This window comes from Dipodomys merriami, unplaced genomic scaffold (genome assembly GCF_024711535.1).
Source record: "Dipodomys merriami isolate MVZ:Mamm:240054 unplaced genomic scaffold, mDipMer1.0.p SCAF_208, whole genome shotgun sequence".
In the NCBI taxonomy this organism is placed as follows: Eukaryota; Metazoa; Chordata; class Mammalia; order Rodentia; family Heteromyidae; genus Dipodomys; species Dipodomys merriami.
In genome coordinates this window covers 1,596,460-1,615,502 of record NW_027203471.1, presented here as the reverse complement: position 1 = coordinate 1,615,502, position 19,043 = coordinate 1,596,460, and the positions used below count along the sequence as shown (strand labels likewise).

Genomic DNA, 19,043 nt, shown 5'->3' with positions numbered 1-19,043 from the left:
AGAATTGGTTTCTCAGCACTTTAGGTAAGAACATGAGTGAAAGAAACAAAAGGAAAATTGAAGAACAATAATCCATATATTCAAATCAAACAAAACAACCCAAGAAAACACAAATTAATTCAGTACTCAAGAACCTGCAGAAAATGCAAATAAAAAAAAACTATGACAAGCTTATGAATATCCTGACTACATGGGAGTGAACTGTTGTAAGGATAGTGCTTAAAACCCAGACTGGACAGAAAGATCTGTAGACAATGCCATGCACCTGTTATTTTAAATTCCAGGAAGAATAACATAAAGTGTACTGAGCCCAAAATCAGATACAAGTAGGAAGCCAGATTCTATCTGAAAAATAATCAGGATAATTTAAGTCTGAGGACATGACAAAGTGTTAAGAACAACCATTTTGGGGGCACAAGACACTCAATTCAAACTTTAATATTATGGGTATTAAAGAAAAAACTATGATTTTAAATAATTGGAATAAATGTAAGATTTGAGTATTTGAGTGGAGAAAAATCCATGAGAGAGATAGAATGAACCCACATTGCAATACTTTCTACTTAAGTGATAATGTTTTGTGGTACTTCAGACAAAACAGTTACCTTGCAAATGGGTATGGATGTGCACTTGGGTGACGGAAATACTCTACTTACACAGGGGTAAATTAAATAGATTTTTTGGGATAGATTGCACTTCTTGAACTAAGAGCCTAGGTGATGTCCCTGAGCTTTTTCTCTCAAGGCTACCACGCTACCACTTTCAGCCACAGTTCCAATTCTGATTTTCTGTCGGTTGTTTGGAGATAAGAGGCTCATGGACTTTCCTGCCCAAGATGGCTTCAAACCACAATCGTCAGATCTTAGCCTCCTGAGTAACCAGGATTCCAGCCATGAGCCATCAATGATTTTAATAATTTAGTAAATTGTGCAGTTCCAGAAGTTATATATTATCTTTATAACCTGTGTAATATATGTGTGTATGTATATATCAATGCATACGGATAGAAATATTTAACATATTTTTGTATCTACAATAGATTTGTGAAATAATCCTTCATTATAAAATAAAATGGTAGCCGGGCGCCGGTGGCTCATGCCTGTAACCCTAGCTACTCAGGAGGCTGAGATCTGAGATCTGAGGATTGCAAGTTAAAGCAGACAGGAAAGGAAAGTCCGAGAGATTCCTTTTTTTTTTTTTTTTTTTTTTTTTGAGTCCGGTCGTGGGGCCTGAACTCTGGGCCTGGGCGCTGTCCCTCAGCTCTTCAGCTCAAGGCTAGCGCTCTACCACTTGAGCCACAGTGCCACTTCCGGCTTTTTTCTGTTTGCTTATGTGGTGCTGAGGAATCAAACCCAGGGCCTTGAGAATGCAAGGCAAGCGCTCTACCACTGAGCCACCTTCCCAGCCCAGTCAGAGAGATTCTTATCTCCAATAAACCACTCAAAAACCGGAAGTGGCACTGTGGCCCAAGTGGTGGAGTGCTCGCCTTGAGCTGAAGAGCTGAGGGAGAGCACCCAGGCCCAAGTTCAAGCCCCACGACAGAGGAAAAATAAATAAATAAAAATAAAATTAAATGGAAACAAAAGTTAATAAGGAGCAAAACACAGGGAATTGTCACACGTTTCTTGTTGTTCAATATAATATGAATTGTGAGAATCAGTGTGGCAAAATCATCTCTACTTTAACAAAATGGATAATAACTATTAAATCCAATTCATCTATTTGCCCTTGTTGTGCATCTTCACACATGAGTGTCAAAATCAAACCACAGTTTCTGCCTTCGCATTTAACTCACTTGTTATAAGTTAGAGGATAGATGAAGTAATCAAATAAAGATTAAAATAATAGTAAGTGAGGCTATGAGTTAGAGCTGAAAATGATTTTAAATATGATAATAGCTAATTAAATTGCATATTTCTTACCTTTACACTATTGTCATGTCCCTCATTCCCACATTAGAAAAGTTCATAGAAAGTTCTCACTAAACGCATTATCCTGCCCATGTAATTGTAACTCCTCTGTACAGTATGTTCACAAATAAAATAAAATTAAATTAAAATAAATAAATAAAATATAAATAACCAAAAAAAAGAAAGTTCTCACTAAATAATATGTACAATTATGAAAAACACTATTGAAAAAATATGGGCACCATGTGGTTTTAGCTTATTGTGACCTGTAGGGGGTAGTGTGTTTTTGAGGATTTGCAATACGTTCTAATGGAGATGAAGAGAGGGATGTGCTTATTCTGGAAAACTGCCTAGAAGATTGTTCCCAGAAAGATAGTGATGAATTCTTCCAAAAGGTTACAGTAAAATCACTTTCACAACCATGTTCACTGCTGCACTATTCACTGTAGAAAACTTATGGAAACAGCCCAGATGCCCTTTGGCAGAGGGATGGTTAGAGAAAGTGTGGCACATATACACAATTGTATTGCACCCATCCATTATGAAGACTGTTACATTATTTGCAAAGAAATGGATAGATCTAAAAATATGTTAAGTAAACTAAGTCAGAGACACACACACACAAAGGACCCATGTTCTGTCTTATATTTGGAAGATAGAACTTTATACAAGTTTTCACAACAATATCAACCAAAGCAATCTATTTGCAGAGAATTTAAAAGGTGTATTTTCTTATAAAATTGAATTTTTAATCCAACAAAATGAATACCAGGAAACTATCACTTAAGATATGAGGGGAATTCAAAGGGAAGGATTAAAAAGAGTTATGGAGGAAAAGAGTGAAGGCATAATATTCAATACAGATAGTATGACAGTAGAAAAAATTAAAGTGGGGTGATATTTGGAAGGGTGTGGTGAAGTTATGTAAAGATCCATTGTACTTAAAAACTGATTTGTTGAATGGAAATTCCCTTGTACAATTATTTAAGATAATAAAAATATAATTAAAAACAATGGAGACACTTTATCTTAAACTGTGTTCTCTTAAGCCATGAGTCAATATAATAGTTTCCTCCTTAGAAATGTTCTTTGCAGGTATTTTCCTCACAGTAACAGAAAAGTGATCAACACAATGCATATCAATACATTACATTGCACATCATAAAGAGACACACTATAAATTCTATTTCCATCTCTTTTAAAAATAAAATTGTTTGCTCTATAAATTGATCAGAGGCATGGATTTTGTGGCTAGTTAGTTCATTGCACATGTCTCTCTTCCTCTCTCTCTTTCATGGTTCTCATAGATAATATGATTGCTCCATAATTATCCTAAATTATTTTGCTTTTATATTTTTGGTTGCATCATTTCACTTTCTGCTCTGCCATTTCCCAAATCATTTACATAGAAGGTATTATTTCCTATTTTCTCATTCCTAGAATAAGCTGTACATGAAGACACCATTGGTCCTCATTTTCAGTCTGTACCTTTTAATACACAGGAAAATCTTTCCTCTGCTTTCTATCAGTTCTCTACTCTCCAGTTAGAATAATTTAGAATAGTAAAAATGGAAAAGAGAAAATAAATCATTGTGAAAAAACTAACTTTTAATTATATGAATTGCATGTGTTGTTACACTTGTATTTTTGTAATCAACTTTTTAATAACTGTTTTTCATTTCTTGCATCTGAAGGATGAAAAATATGGAATACTTCGCATATTTTCATATCATCCCGGTCCAAGTGGCATGTTAATCTCTATATTGTTGTAATTTATGTATACGTGCTGCCGAAGCATGTAGTATCCTGTAAATTTAAGTAGTTAATGATGTAATCTTTATACAGGCATATATCCTTGGTTGCCTATTTGTAACAAGGAAACCTTATTGTTACTAACAATGCTATTTATCTTATTTCTCTGAAATTCTGTGTATAGTGGAAAAAACATATTGTTCGGTAGATTGCTCACACTTGCAATTATTTGCCAATGACTATTTTAAGTCTTTTTCATTTTAAATTTCATCATATTTTGTAGCCTTTATAGCTTGGTTCAAAGATATGGCTTTTCAAGTACTTATTTATCAACTGAGTTAACTTTGTGGAGCTAATGGATTCAAAATAAGCCTTGCTGAAGAGCTACTTCTAAACTTTTGCAGCTTAAAATTTCCCAAATGAGGTCTTTCTGGCACAAATGTCTACTGACCCTTTACCCTTCTTCCATGTAGTAACAGACCAACCAGAATATCTTACCCTGACAGCAAAGATTATCTTACTGGAAAAAAAAACTAATCTTAGTTACAAGGGATCAGAGAGAAATAAACAGTTCTGACTAGAAAGTATTTTATCAAAATATAATTGTTTATTATACCTACCATTTCAAAAGTAGCTAAAGCCAAGAAGGTGAAAAAAAATTGTTCTTATGCATGATTACCTAATGTCCTGACTTGTCTACCATCCAACCAGGCAGGAACTTACACTACTGAATTTCTATCGCCAAATATTTCCATAGCTCCAGGAGAAGTCCATATTTTTCCTTGATATTAGGCCTTAAATTGGTAATGTTTTAATCACAGTGTTTCCTCTTGCCTCTAGGCTGTAAATCTACAAATGGTAAAGCTTTAGGTCTAACTCTACCAAACTCTGAGGTAGAGATAATGGAATAATACTGTAAAACAGAGTTGCCTTTGATACCCTAACCACAACAGAACAATGAAAAACATTTCCTTAGATTACATACAGTTATATATTTTATATTTATATGTGCTAATTTTATGTTTCACACAATGAAACTTGCTAGAATTAATCGATAATTTGACAAATAATTTGATATTTATTACAATAAATAGATAGGAATATAAATAATTAGGTTTAGAATATTTATTAGAATATAAGAAGTATCATTGCAATGTCTTCGATATAAACTTGTGATACCTTCTAAGTGTTCTTAGTCTCCTGAATTCACATGGTAAAAAAAAATGTTGTTTTCCTTTAATCTGTAAGGGATTTTACTCTGCTGCTCTGTATATTGTTTTAACTCGCTGGACTCAGAATGGTTTTCCCCATATTTCTGATCATACCCAAATTTTGCTGATATGATGTCCAAAAGGTATTATTCTTCTACAGGATCCACACGTCCTAGGATCCTAGGTCCTAGTTATCTGTATCATCAGATAAGAAGGGCAAGTATTCACACCTAGGCCCATGCCACATGCCAACAGAAAGTAATTGAAGACTCATCTCAACTCCTCATTTCCTATAATAATTCAGGGCCCCAATTACACAGGATTTAGCAGTAAGCAATTGTGAAATGCAAGGCAACTTAAAATGAAAGATGAGATCACAAAATCTGAGAGAAACTACTGTAATTCACACTTTCAATTTACAGATGACCAGCCCATATTAGTGAACAAGATCACAAATGTCACAAGAATATTTTTAATACCCCTCTCCTAATGATTAATGAAAGATTTCAGTCCAGTATAAATAGGCCAAAAAATAGTTCCTGGAAGGATAGATCCATAATTTTTCTACCAAGGATAGGAAAACTTGACTTAGAAGTCAAATATAATTCAGAAAAACATGCATGCCAGCAAGTGCTTTACCACTGAGTCACCTTCCCAGCCCCTCAAATAAACTTTTTAAAGGCACATTCGCCAAAATGACATTTGACGATTAGATACTTAGTAACATTACAAGTTTTTCAAGTGGAAGGAACAAGTTACAATAGAGTTGATTTATTATCCTGCACTAATACCAAACAGGTTCAACCATTCCTTAAATTATAGAAATAGTAGCCCCGACCATTTGTGTTGTTCAGTAGATGCCTTCCAGAAATGTGTTACCTAGATCAGCCTCCCATATTTCAAGCCTAAACATTAGCTAATAAAGTAAATTTCATCAAATAATAAAGTACATTTTAAAAGATCACGAATAGTTGCCTTATCATGTTGTTTGATGTTTTCCTTAAGAAATTTGACTTTAAGTCTTGAATATGGGTACTCATGAGAGATGTGACAAACATAAAATCTGTCTTCTATTTCTATCATATTCCTCCACAGTAATAAATTTTAGTTTTCTTCTTTTCCCAAAAGTTATACGTAGTAGAGAATATTATCCCATGTAAAGTAAAATAATCACAAACCATTGTACAAAGCCATTTATAAAAACTGGTAGTTAGGAAAACATTCTAAGCCGTTTTTAAACTTTCTTGTTGAATAAAGATTAATCTTCCAAATGGATGAGAATAAAATCATGTCTAGGTGCTTCACGTCTCCAGTCTTGCAAATTGTTATTGCAGATGGATTAATTATGGAAATATAAGCTGATATCAGTTCAAGTATATGCAGGATTGAAATGCCATAGAATGTATATAAACCTGTCAAAGTATGAACAGACAATTTAACAGAATGACTATCAAGAAGTTGAAACCAGAGAAGAATATTAGTAAAAACAGAATGAATGAAAAATGAAAAAGTGGCAAGCACAACTAGAATACTCAATGTACACATGTGATAAAGGAAGTGGTAAATCTGAAATAAATCTTGGAGAAGGAGTTGGTTGAGAATGATAGAAGGAGTGACTCTGATCCAGGAGCATTGGACAATTACATGGACATATTTAATTGTAACACAATTGCACAACCTTTTGAAATTTAGTTAAAAGCACAACAAAAATCAAACACATAAAAATCACAACCAAACAGCAAACTCTACAGAGTATGAATATGACCTCTCAAAATATTAAATAGTTAATCAAGGGCAGTATGGGAAAAGCAAACCAACTGTTCAAAGAGGGCAGTTTGGGGTAGGGGAGAATTTTGAACAGATTTTAATAGATTGTCTAAGGTTATAAATCACCTACATCTGCAGCAAATATTTTCTAATGGGAGATCTCTTTGTCTGAACTGGATATTCCAGTCCTGAGATACATTTGATAGCTGGTGAATATAGAATGGAAGAAACAAGATCAAAACCCATTACTCTGTTGGAGAGAAAACAGTCCTCTATGTTTTCTCTCATCTCTCTTTACTACTCTTTTTCATACTTTTCAGTCAAGTGATTTTGAATTATATCTTTCCTTCTTTGTTCTGGCAAAATAATCGGTCAAAGTAATTCACTAAAGATTATTTGCCATTTTTTCTATTATGCTGTTTATTTGTCCAAGCGAGTCCATTAAACTTCCCTCTTGCATTTGGTTGCCACGAAAACCCAACATCTATGATAATGAGGACAAACTCTCAGGTAAAACCTTTTCTCCAAAAAAACAGTCCAAGAAGCTGTGATCACAAATATTTAGCTATACTGTTTTTTCTTTTACCTTGAAAGTATTCTTATGTCTAAAGTGCCCACAAAAATAAGTACTCCACCACTTTTTGGTTCAATTACTTCTAACCTCAAAGATATAATTTGCTAACAAGATGCTTAGAGGAAACCGAAGAATACTCCACTTTTATCTTCTCACTTAAGACTCTCGTTAGATACCATATCAGGAACAGTGAAGTTATTCTTTTCAAAATTACTTCAATAGATTATTTTTCTCTTGGTCTTGCATTTGCTTAACAAGATGTATGGAGAAGAATAGAGTTAAATCACCGATACCTTGGATGACAGTGTCTGTTACAAAGGACAATACTTCGATGACCTATTTCTATGTCCTCCTCTTAGCTCTTACCTGATTTCCAATTAATCACAGCTTCTTGGGTTAAAGTCTAGTGAAGTGGAATGACTATAAGACCTCCCCCACTGCTACGTCTTCATGGTTTCTCTTTTAAAACTATTTTATTTGGATGTGGAACTTATTTTTATGTCTTCATTCGATCTAGTGTGCATTGAAGTGAGACAAATAGGCTCTGTAAAACCACTTTATGTAGGTAAAATATTAAGACAATCTATTTTAAAAAGTTTTGGCCTCCCTCCATTGCTGAAGCTAATACGCTTATCTAGGGCTTCGAAGAATACTGTTTTCTTACTTTTTCCATTTGCTCTTCTTTTCTGATCCCAAAACTTTTTGGCTTATGTAATAAGAGAAGTCTTCACAGTCTCATGTTAATAATGATATTATATTTTTGAGCCACTTAGAAATGTGAAATCATTCGTTTGAAGTATCCAATCAGATTTTTTTTCTGTGTTTCAGTGCTTTATATGCAAAGACATTGTGGAAAGTATTATAAACAGAAAAGTGTAAACCCAATATCTTCTTTCATTGTGGAGGGCACTTTCCCCTAAATAGTTTGAACACAATTATCTTTTTCAGAGAATTACTGTTTAGTAAGTAAAGGTCAAATCACAATTTTGATGTCTTTTTTTTTTTTTTTTTTGTCGGTCGTGGGGCTTGAACTCTGGGCCTGGGCGCTGTCCCTCAGCTCTTCAGCTCAAGGCGAGCTCTCTACCACTTGAGCTACAGCGCCACTTCCGGTTTTCTGGTGGTTTATTGGAGATAGGAGTCTCACGGTCTCTCCTGCCCGGGCTGGCTTTGAACCGCGATCCTCAGATCTCAGCCTCCTGTGTAGCTAGGATTACAGGCGTGAGCCACCAGCGCCCGGCTTTGATGTCTTTTTTTAAAGAACTTTGAATTTAAATTCCACTACAACCTTGTTTCACACAGTAAGAGTATATTTTTTGGGTAAGGAAAATTCTCAAGGTAACCTACAGGAATTACAGCAAGGTTTGTGAGGTTTGTCTGTTTAGTGTGAAAAAGAGCCATCTTCACCCACATCACTCCCTCTCAGCTAAGTCTCCATGGATTTCTTTGCATGAAAGGCTATTCTCCCAGGCAATTTTATTTTTTTAATAGGCTAAATTGTTAAAAAGTTTGAACAATTAAAATTTACCTGTCATAACTTTAAAACTCTTTTGAAATTCCTTTAACAGAATCGCGAATTCACCAATCCTAATTCCATCTTTACCATATTAAACAGTTAAAATGTTGTTTTCATGATATCATGTCCATGCAACTATTATTTTCCAGGGACTTTGTTATGTTATATATATGACCATATATGCTGATGCTAAGCAAAATAAAATCCAAGATATGGAAACAGAGATTTTTATTTGCGGTTGTTGTTTTTAATGTATTATGTGACTTCTATTTTCTTTTGACATTTTTCCCTATGGTTTATTCCCTGCTGTATTTGATTTGGATACCCTGTGTACTGGTATACATTTACCTTAATTACGGAAAGGAATAGGAACAACAAAATGTTGAGAAATACGACAAAGGGCAAACCAATGCAATAGCAATGCTCTCAAGACAATATGATGAAAATGTACATTACAACTTGTGAGGGGTATTGTGGTGACGTAAAACTGAGAAAAATGAGAAAGGGGATAACAAGTTTGAAACGTTATGTATTCACTACCTTACAATTACTGTAACTCCACTGTACATAACTTTGACAAGAAAATTAAATTAAATAAATAAGCGACATGAAATAAAATTTCACTGTATTGGTATAGTAAATATTATTATTTTTAGTAACTTTTAAAAATCAATACTATTTGGCATTAAATTTGAATTAATTACACCTTTTTAATCAGAGGGCCATCAACTTGAATGTTATCCAACTAGACAATATTTTCACAATATACTTGCCAATATTTTGAAAAAAGAATAAATTTAAACTTTCTCATACAAAAACAGTAAACAGTTTCATTCAATGGAAACCCATAACTTTTAAAAGTAAATAAGTTGTTAAGAGGACAGAATATATGTGTTTTTCAAAATTCCTATGACTAATATCTACTCATTTTCAAATTCTGAACATTCCTACCTGAGAGATTCAAAAGAATACCTGTTTGCATGTTATGTAATTCTGCAATAGATTCATATTCCAATGGGTTGCTACAGATTGAGGAATAAACAGAAAAATAGCCACATTCTGGTAAAGGATAAAACTATGAAGCATCTGTAATAATTAATTTTTCAAGAGTAAGCAATTGTTTATCAGGGTAAGCTATTATTTATGTGACCATCAATCCGAAGACTTATGCCATAAAGTCATCATATCCCAACAGTTTCCAAGGTGTAGGGTGCACCTCAAAGGTTCCCTTAATTTACAACACTAATAGCTTATCTTTATTGTGAAAAATACTACACCTCTGCTAATGTGATGCCCTCCATGTTCTGGAAAGAACACCACAATAAACTGGGTTGCATCATTTTCCCACCCCTAGTATTCTTGAGATCAGACCATTTGCAAATATTATTTATATTTATACTTTTTTTTAATTACCATAGATATTCAGGATGCTAAGAGCGCAATGTTACAGTTCAAAGCAAACCCAGGCAGGAAGGTTCCTTAGATGCTTATCTCCAATAAACTTCTCAGCAAAAGCCAGACACAAGTGGCACTGAGATTGAAATGGTAGGGCACAAGCCTTGAGCATGAACAGGCTCAGAGACAGTGTCCAGGACCAGAGTTCAAGCACTAGGACAAACCAATAAAACAAAAAAATGAAAACAAACCCCCAATCTAGCATTTTTCTCATTGTATACAGAGGCACATAATTAAGGGAATTGCTTCCTGTGTTACATAGGTAGAAGAAAAAGATGTCACACAATTATTCTCCTCATACTATGCTATACCAAAGCTTCAAAAAATTGCTTTTGATAAATTTATAAATTAATATCATGCATTTCTTGGCAACTCTGTCTACATTATTCACATTATCATTTTATACATGAATTGTTGGAATTATCTATTAACTAATTTCTAATTATATCTCTCTTGAAAGAATATTCTAGGCAAGTAGACTGCAAGAATCATTTGTGAATTTGTCAATTAAACCATCTATTTAAAAATAATTTTGGGAGCCGGGCGCTGGTGGCTCACGCCTGTAATCCTAGCTACTCAGGAGGCTGAGATCTGAGGATCGCGGTTCAAAGCCAGCCCGGGCAGGAGAGACCATGAGACTCCTATCTCCAATAAACCACCAGAAAACCGGAAGTGGCGCTGTAGCTCAAGTGGTAGAGCGCTCGCCTTGAGCTGAAGAGCTGAGGGACAGCGCCCAAGCCCAGAGTTCAAACCCCACGACCGACAAAAAAAAAAATAATAAATAATTTTGGGGCTGGGAAGGTGGCTCAGTGGTAGACTGCTTGCCTTACAGGCATGAGGCCCTGGGTTCGATTCCTCCACACCACATAAGCGAAAAAACTCGGAAGTGGTGCTGTGGCTCAAGTGGTAGAGTACTAGCTTTGAGCTGAAGAGCTGAGGGACAGTGTGCAGCCCCAGAGTTCAGGCCACACAACTGACAAAAAAAGAAAATAATTTTGAAATATCTAATAGAATATGAAATTACAAACAAAACCAAAATATTTATTTTAAATCTCAATTCTAATTTAGCAACATTTACAAAGTCCTACATTAGATAAACTTTGCTATTTCTCCAGGCTTAAGCCTTTGTAATCCTTTATCATTTCTTTGGAATCCAACAGAATGATGATTACTTACTTTCTCAAATTTTGGAAGGTAATCATGAGTCATTTTGCATCTAGGAATGTTCTGTAATGGAGAGAGAATTTAAAACACAAGTGAGGATTATATATGAGTTGCATTTCAATAGGAAACTTGACTTCGCAAAAAATGACAAAATTAGCCCAGCATTCCAACTGTGTATTCCTTTCTTGTTTGGTTTGTTTTATTAAGACAAAATTATACTACCTGGTCCAGGGAAGGTATCACTATGTAATTCCACTCTCCAATCTTCTGTTTTAGTCTGAGTGCTAGAATTCTAGGCTTATATCACATTGCCCTGCCATAGTTTCTTGTTTTATTTAATCTAAATACAGATTACCAATTCTGAATTTCTCCAGTGATATTACCCACTACACTGCTCAGACTGTTCCTGTACTATTTTCAAATATTTTCTAACATTTGACACAGGATATGAACATTTTCAGATGCACCTGCGGGGTCTCTGATTCATTCCTCAATGGATCCGATACCTTTAATAATGATTACTTGACTCTCTTACTATCTCTGGTCCCTACCTATGTAATATTCTCAAACACTTTTGAAAAAAGTAACTTGAGGACTTTCTAATATTAAAAATTATCACATAATTCTAGTCTTACTCAGGACATATTTTCTATTGTTTTGTAATTTTCTACATATTATGAGAGTCATTTCATTTGTGCATTTGTGTGTGCACATATAAGTGCCTCTGTGTGTATGTGTATGTTTGTATATATGTACACAAAAGCCTCAAGCTCTTATTCATAAATCTTGCTCATGACTGGTATTCCATCACCTGAGCCATTCTTCCAATACAGCTTTTGGCTCCTCAATTATAGGTACTGTTGCAAAGACTGTTCTAGCCTAGCTGGTTGCAAACTGAACTTCCCAGACTCCATTACATTCTTAGGTTTTATTTCTCCAGAAGTATCAACTTTTAAGCTATAAACATTTTTGTGAGTGTAAAGTCTATGCTGTAGCCGAGGTTTTTAACTCAAGAATTCAAATAAAGATAGATTAATATACCCATTACATATCCTGAGTGTACACTGTTAGAAATGTGATCGTAAGCTGAGTGGTGGTGAGATCTGAGGATTGGGGTTCAAAGCCACCCCGGGTAAGAAAGTACCGGAGACACTTTTCTGCAATTAACTACAAGAAAACTGGAAGTTGCACTGTGGATCAAGTGGTAGAGCATTAGCCTTGAGCTGAATAGCAGAGGAACAGTGCCCAGGCCCAGAGTTCAAGTGCCAAGACCACCACCAACAACAATAAATATATAAGGAAAGAAAAAGAAATATCATCTTAGCCAGCAGTTCATTGCTAGTATAAGCCCTGTTCTCTCAAGATGGATTTTTTTTCCATTTAAGTCCATGCTTTTATATCTGACTTGCATTGGAACCAGAATTATACTTCCATTCTACTTTCTACAGAGTTGTGTGATTAACAAGTGTGATTTAGAAAGGGAGTGGCTTCATACTTCGTGTTCCACCTAGGAGTAATGCTTTCTCTACATCACTCCCATAAATCTACATACTGGACTTGGCTTTATTGTTTCAATGTTGTCTTATTTGTAGAGTCTTCTATAGTGTATTGAACCCATATTCTTTAACACAGAACTTCTCTTTCTCCTATTATTGCTATAGTTTCCCTTACTGTTAATGCATATACACGGGAAATAATGTGCTGTACATACACTCACAAAAGGAATGATCTGAGAACCTTCTTCCCATTTACAATTGACTTTAACTTACAGAGACCTTAAAAAGTTTGAACTCAATATACTCATGGATAATATATTTATAAGCAATATAATTTTCATATTTTCTCTTTACTAAGTTTTGTCTGAAACACGTGTTACCTCATGTCCAAAGGTGTCCTTGTGTTATTTCAGTGAAGCCAGTAAACATTTATTATACCTCAAGCAGCACCATCAATTGTTACTGGAAGTAATGGTAACTGGATGTGGAAACTGATCCCAGGAGAGGAATGGAACATAGAGGAATGACAAAGTTCAAGTTAACTTGTGCTTTCCTTTTTACTGTACAAGAAAAGAATCCCAAGGCTTGAAGGAAACTCTGTTCTTGACTTTTTCGAATATGTTCTTTACTCATATAAAACTTTTCTGTAAAGTTCTAGTTGAGAGTATTACAAAAATAATGTGCCATTTGAAAGCCATCATAGAACAAAAGGAAATAACGTTGTTTAAAAAGTGTTCTACTGCAAAGAAACAAAGACATGGAGGTTTAAAATGCTTTATGGATGGATATTTCACCCCTGAGAGGAATCTCTATTTGCAGGAGTCAGTTATCAATTTCTTTAGTCTGGTCCTGAGTTCTCCAGAGCAATAAGGATTCCAGAAAAGCAGGATCCAGTGAGTATGATCACCAAAAGGAGCCTCTTATCAATTGAGTACTCCTTTAAGGAGGGTCCCAAAGAAATATCTGGGTTTTTTTGTTTGCTTGTTTGGTTCGTTTGTGCTGGTTCTGGGGCTTGTACCCAGAAGCTGGACCCTGTCCCTGAACAATTTTCTTTCCTGCCCACCTGCCCCCAAAGCTAGTACTCAACTGCTTGAGCCAAAACTCTACTTGTGCTTTTTTGGTGTTTAATTAAAAATGAATTTGAGAGACTATCCTGCCTGGGTTAGCTTTGAACTAAGATAGTAAGAAAGCTAAGTGACATCAACTGAATAGACTTCTCTTTTGAAATAACTAATATTTGATGAATTTTTTTGTAAAGCTAATATTTGACTATTTTTAAAAGTAGAGAATATGTCCAGCAAAGAAGCCATAAAGTAAGTAATTCAGCAAAAGTAGGTGCATTGAATCATTTTGGAATTTATTTTTCTGCTTGGGAAAATTATTAATTTTGTCGTTCCTTTGGGGGAAACAAAGTCATCTTTCACTTTATTTGTTGGTCATGGGGCTTGAACTCTGATCCTGGGCGCTGTCCATCAGCTCTTCAGGTCAAGTTGAGTGCTCTACTACTTTTGCTACAGAACCACTTCCGGGTTTCCTGTGCTTAATTGAAGATAAGGGTCTCATGGGCTTTCCTGACCAGGCTGTCTTTCAACCACAATCCTCTGGTCTCAACATTCTGAGTAGCTAGTATTACAGGCGTGAACCACCAGCACCTGGCTCATATTTGCATTTATGTGCACTGAATGACACTATGTAGACAAACAATGGAAATTTGAACCAAATGATGCCATTGCAGCTTTTCAGAAAATTTGAGGTAGCAATAATATGTCCTCCTTTTCCATTCTGTTACATTAATGACTCATTAGCTATGGGATCCCTCCATTAACATCCTCTACCATCTGTATTGGTGTATTTAGTATCAGGAAATGTTCATAGAGAAATATAGAAAGACAGATTTTTAGAAAGCAAAGGATATCGAGTATGAAAGAACAGCATAGAAAGAGATACATTTATCACACAGAGATTAATAACTAGCCTAAGAGATTTAGAATGCTAAAGGCAATGAGGAATAAGCCTAGTTGAAAACTAGTTCTTCAATAACCAAAATTGTTTTCAAGAACAATTTCTGATATACCTTAGTTACTATCATTTATTCCTTCCATCTGGAGTTATTTTTTCTCTTGTGTCACAACTGTTAATTAGCCTCTGCCTTTTTTTGCAGTCACTGACCAAAAAGGTTTCCAAATGTCACTTAGATTACACTTCTCTTTGTGATTAGCAGTGACCACACAAAATCCTGGAATCTTTGAATTTCCAGAATTAATCTTCACCTGAAATCTAAGCACATTACTGGCATTAATTGCTGTGACCTAATGACCAAACCTTTTTTTATCAAAACATTATTATAAGTAAAATTCATGAATTAGGGACTACTGTCAGGTTTCAGTTTGGAAGGAGCAATTATATATTCAAAGTAGGGATTCTTTATTTTGCATTTACTAGTTTTTTCTTTTATATTGTGAAAATACTGTAGAGAAGGGTTACAATTACAGGGGCAAGATGAGTACATTTCTTATCAAGCATTGTATCCTCCTCCTTTGGTTCCCCTTCTGACCCCCTCCCATCCTCCACCTGCCCCCAGACCCAATCCTCCTTCCCATCCCCCCCACCAAAGTTGTAAAGTTCGTTTTTGACATAACGACTTGCATATCTCATTGTTGCAATGGGTCCACCTGTATCCCTATTTAAATGACGTGTTTTTTCCCTTCCCCTCCACAAATTATATCATTATCAAGTACAGTGAAAGCAAGGGTTATACTCTGGGTGAGGGAAATACAAAACAACCAAGAAATAATTTTGTAAATGTGTTAGAAAAAATCACATGAAAGAAAAAAACATTTAAATACATATCTTAGGGTTCATTTCCCTAACAGCAACTTATCTGATCATTTCTGCTTGACTCAGACATACACTAGTTATTGCAAATAAGGGAAACCCAGGGCTTTCTTCCTTCCTTCCTTCCTTCCTTCCTTCCTTCCTTCCTTCCTTCCTTCCTTCCTTCCTTCCTTCCTTCCTTCCTTCCTTTCTTTCTTTCTTTCTTTCTTTCTTTCTTTCTTTCTTTCTTTCTTTCTTTCTTTCATTCTTTCTTTCTCTATTTTCCTTTCTTTCTGTCTTTCTGTCTTTCTTTTTTTGCTCAAGGCTAGCCTTCTACCACTTGAGGCACAGCACCACTTCCAGTTTTTTTTGTTTATGTGGTAATGGGGAATTGAACCCAGGGTTTCATGCATGTTAGGCAATCAATGTACCATGAAGCCACATTCACAAAGCCCTAAATGACTTTCTTAAGATGGCATTACATTTTCATTCCATAACTATATCATAATTTTGGCCAGGTGCTAGAAAATGATGTAAAAAACAATACAATACAATAAGTCCAGAAAGGTTGGATGGAAAATGAATAACCATCATGGTCTAGCCAGGGCACAGAGGGGCTTACGTCATGGAGCTGTTTCAACAGTCTGAGCTAGACAGCTCCTGACCCACAGCCCACTTCCTGAATGAGAGGGCTACCTTGGGTTCCAGGCACATAGGGACACTGGGCCACCTCATCCAGAAAACATTCAACCAGTTACTATGTGAGAGACGAAGAAAGAAAATCAGAATTATGCTTAAGTTGGGTGCCAGTGGTTCAGAACTCTAATCCTAGCTACACAGGAGGCTGAGATATGATGATCATGGTTCATAGCCAGTCCGGGCAGAAACGTCTGTGGGACTCTTATCTTCAAACAACCACCAGAAAACCGGAAGTGCGCTCAAGTGGTAGAGCACTAGCCTTGATCTGAAGAGCTTGGGAACGGCGCCCAGGCCTAGAGTTCAAGACCCACAACTGACAAGAAGTGATTCCCACCACATCAAGTGGACTGAATAGCACCCATTGTCCCAAGGAGCATGGTAGAGAAGTCAGGCTGAGCTTCCTGTGACCTTGAGGTCATAAGTAGGTCACCCAGCTTCTCCGTGCATCTGTTTCCTCAGCTGCAAAACTCAACAGAGTGAAGGATCCCCTTCCTCATGGGGATAGGGTAATGATGAGAGCCATGTTTTGTTTCATAATCCCACACCTGTTGCACAATTAATAACAGACCCCACCTGAGCCTTTTCCGGGTATCTTCCTGTCATATGCTCACAGAATTGCCGAGAACCTTATCTGAAGGATGCTCCCTCTGTGCCTAGCCATGCTCCACAGAACCCTCTGTATAAATCCCTTGTTTCCTCACAACTGTCCTCTGAGGAGACTGAAGTCTGATGGTTTCGGCACTATCCAGAACTTCATCTGTGGTCAAGAATCTGCTGGCATGGACTAAAAGTTTGGGATAATCTATCTAAACCAATAACTGAGCATGGCGCTACATGTCTACCATCCCAACTACAGAGGACCATGCTTGGTGGAGCATACCTGTCACAGATAGGAGTACCCTGATCCAGCACAGCCTGAGTCTCTATTGAGTCTCTTTCTCAGAAATGCCCAAGACAGAAAGGTGGCTCCTCAGAGCCAGGGAGAGGAAACAAGCAGGGGGTCAGGGGGACCCCAGTGGAGTGTCTGACCAGCGGCAGGGGTAGTGTTGGGGCAGCCACTCACCTGTGCTGCTCAGAGAAGCTGTTGGCAGCTGTGCCAGGTGGGAAGAGCAGTGATGGAGGTGGCATTGTGGATACATGGGCCCAGAGCAGAAGACCAGGGGCAGGGACCTGGTTGGGGCCTTATGACTGCTGGCAGTGCTCCATTGCCTGAGGTTTGAAACCCAGCACCGCAAGAAGTGGGGAGGGAGGTGGGGTGCTGGTGGGAGCATCAATTTCCTACTATACTCCAAACTCTCCTCAAGTCTCTTGCTGATCACTCAACCACCTCTACCTTCCTCAACTTCTGGTAGTGTTGTAAACAAACAGAGGGAATCCTGGTGCTCCCCCGCATCATGGAATGCGGGCGTGGTCACCATTCTTGTATCTCATTGGTCAGAAAGGAATATGAAAGAATGGGGTGTGGCTGTAATCCTGTGATGCAAGCAGTATGGGCAGAGCAAGATGACAGCGGCTCGCCTAGCCTTTTTTCCCAGGGAACTCTGTCCAATGCAGTTGGGGACAAAAGAGTAACCTGCTTTAGCTGGATGGCTGCACAGATTGTTGTGTATGTCTGTTTGTTGCCAATCCTGGTCCTTAAACTCAAGATCTGGACACAGTCTGTGAGCTGCTTTTGCTCAAGGCTGGCCCTCCACACTTGATATGTTGGCACTGAAGTTGGAAAGGAGTCTCAAGAACTTTCTTGGCTTGGGTGACTTTGACCATGATCCTCCTTTCACAGCCTTGTAAGTATTAAGGAGGACTGCTGAGATCCACTGGTGCCTGCCTAATCATTGGTCTTGCTGATGTTCTTGGACAGACTGGTGAGTACCTTATTCTCGCAGTGAAATGGTGGGAGCTGGGGCCCACAGTTCGAATCGTGATCCTGCCACCTCCAAATGGCAGGAGATCCTAAGAAACTTGTTCCTATCTATATGATACCCAATGGAATATTATGTATGTCATGATTGAATGGGCAGCCCTTGAATGATTCTATGATAAAATTATGCACAATTATATTATAGGACACTAATCAATTTTAGTTAATACTTTATTAAGCATTTAAACAATCAAATTCATAAAATGGAGGCATAATGAAATACCTAAGAATTGGGCCAATCATACTATAAAGGTTCCATTATTTTTCTGCCAGGACTGGGATTTGAACTCATGGTCTGGTACCTATGTTGCACTGTGTGGGAAGTGGAAGCTTGCCTCCTTCTTGTCAAGAAATTCAAGTCTGTTCCTTAGGCCTGATATCGATCCTCAGCACTAGAAAACATCCTATTCATGTACAATTTACATATATGATTTATATTTACATACATATGTTGATTATATTGCATTCAGTGTAGTTATTTTATATTTTTGTTTTGTTCATATAATGACCATTTATTTTATTGACTATTATGGCACATAGAACATTGATTACATAAGGATATAGGTCTGCATATATATTCACTTCATACCTGACACCCAGGACATTCACAGAAAAGGAAAACATGTGTTACCCTCAGCTTCTTACTCAACGATTCAATGTTTGGGAATGCAGGCATCTGAACTCATGGCCTACAAGGCCAAATTCATGAATGGGTGAGTGTCAGCATGCCCTCCTGGGGCAAATTGAGCTTACAGACTATTCCCAGGACC

The 19,043-nt window shown here is 36.7% G+C and overlaps 1 long non-coding RNA gene and 1 pseudogene across 1 annotated transcript; both read right to left on the bottom strand.

Moving 5' to 3' along the window:
* Nucleotides 1–3,608: 3,608 nt before the first annotated feature.
* LOC138833455 (U6 spliceosomal RNA) lies at nucleotides 3,609–3,708 on the bottom strand (annotated as a pseudogene).
* A 2,398-nt stretch (nucleotides 3,709–6,106) lies between these two features.
* LOC138833448 (uncharacterized) lies at nucleotides 6,107–17,687 on the bottom strand. Its single transcript, XR_011373918.1, has 3 exons — nucleotides 17,419–17,687; nucleotides 11,359–11,409; nucleotides 6,107–6,285 (listed from the first exon to the last, which is right to left on the bottom strand). It is a non-coding gene; the product is annotated as an uncharacterized lncRNA (long non-coding RNA).
* Between the last annotated feature and the right edge of the window lie 1,356 nt (nucleotides 17,688–19,043).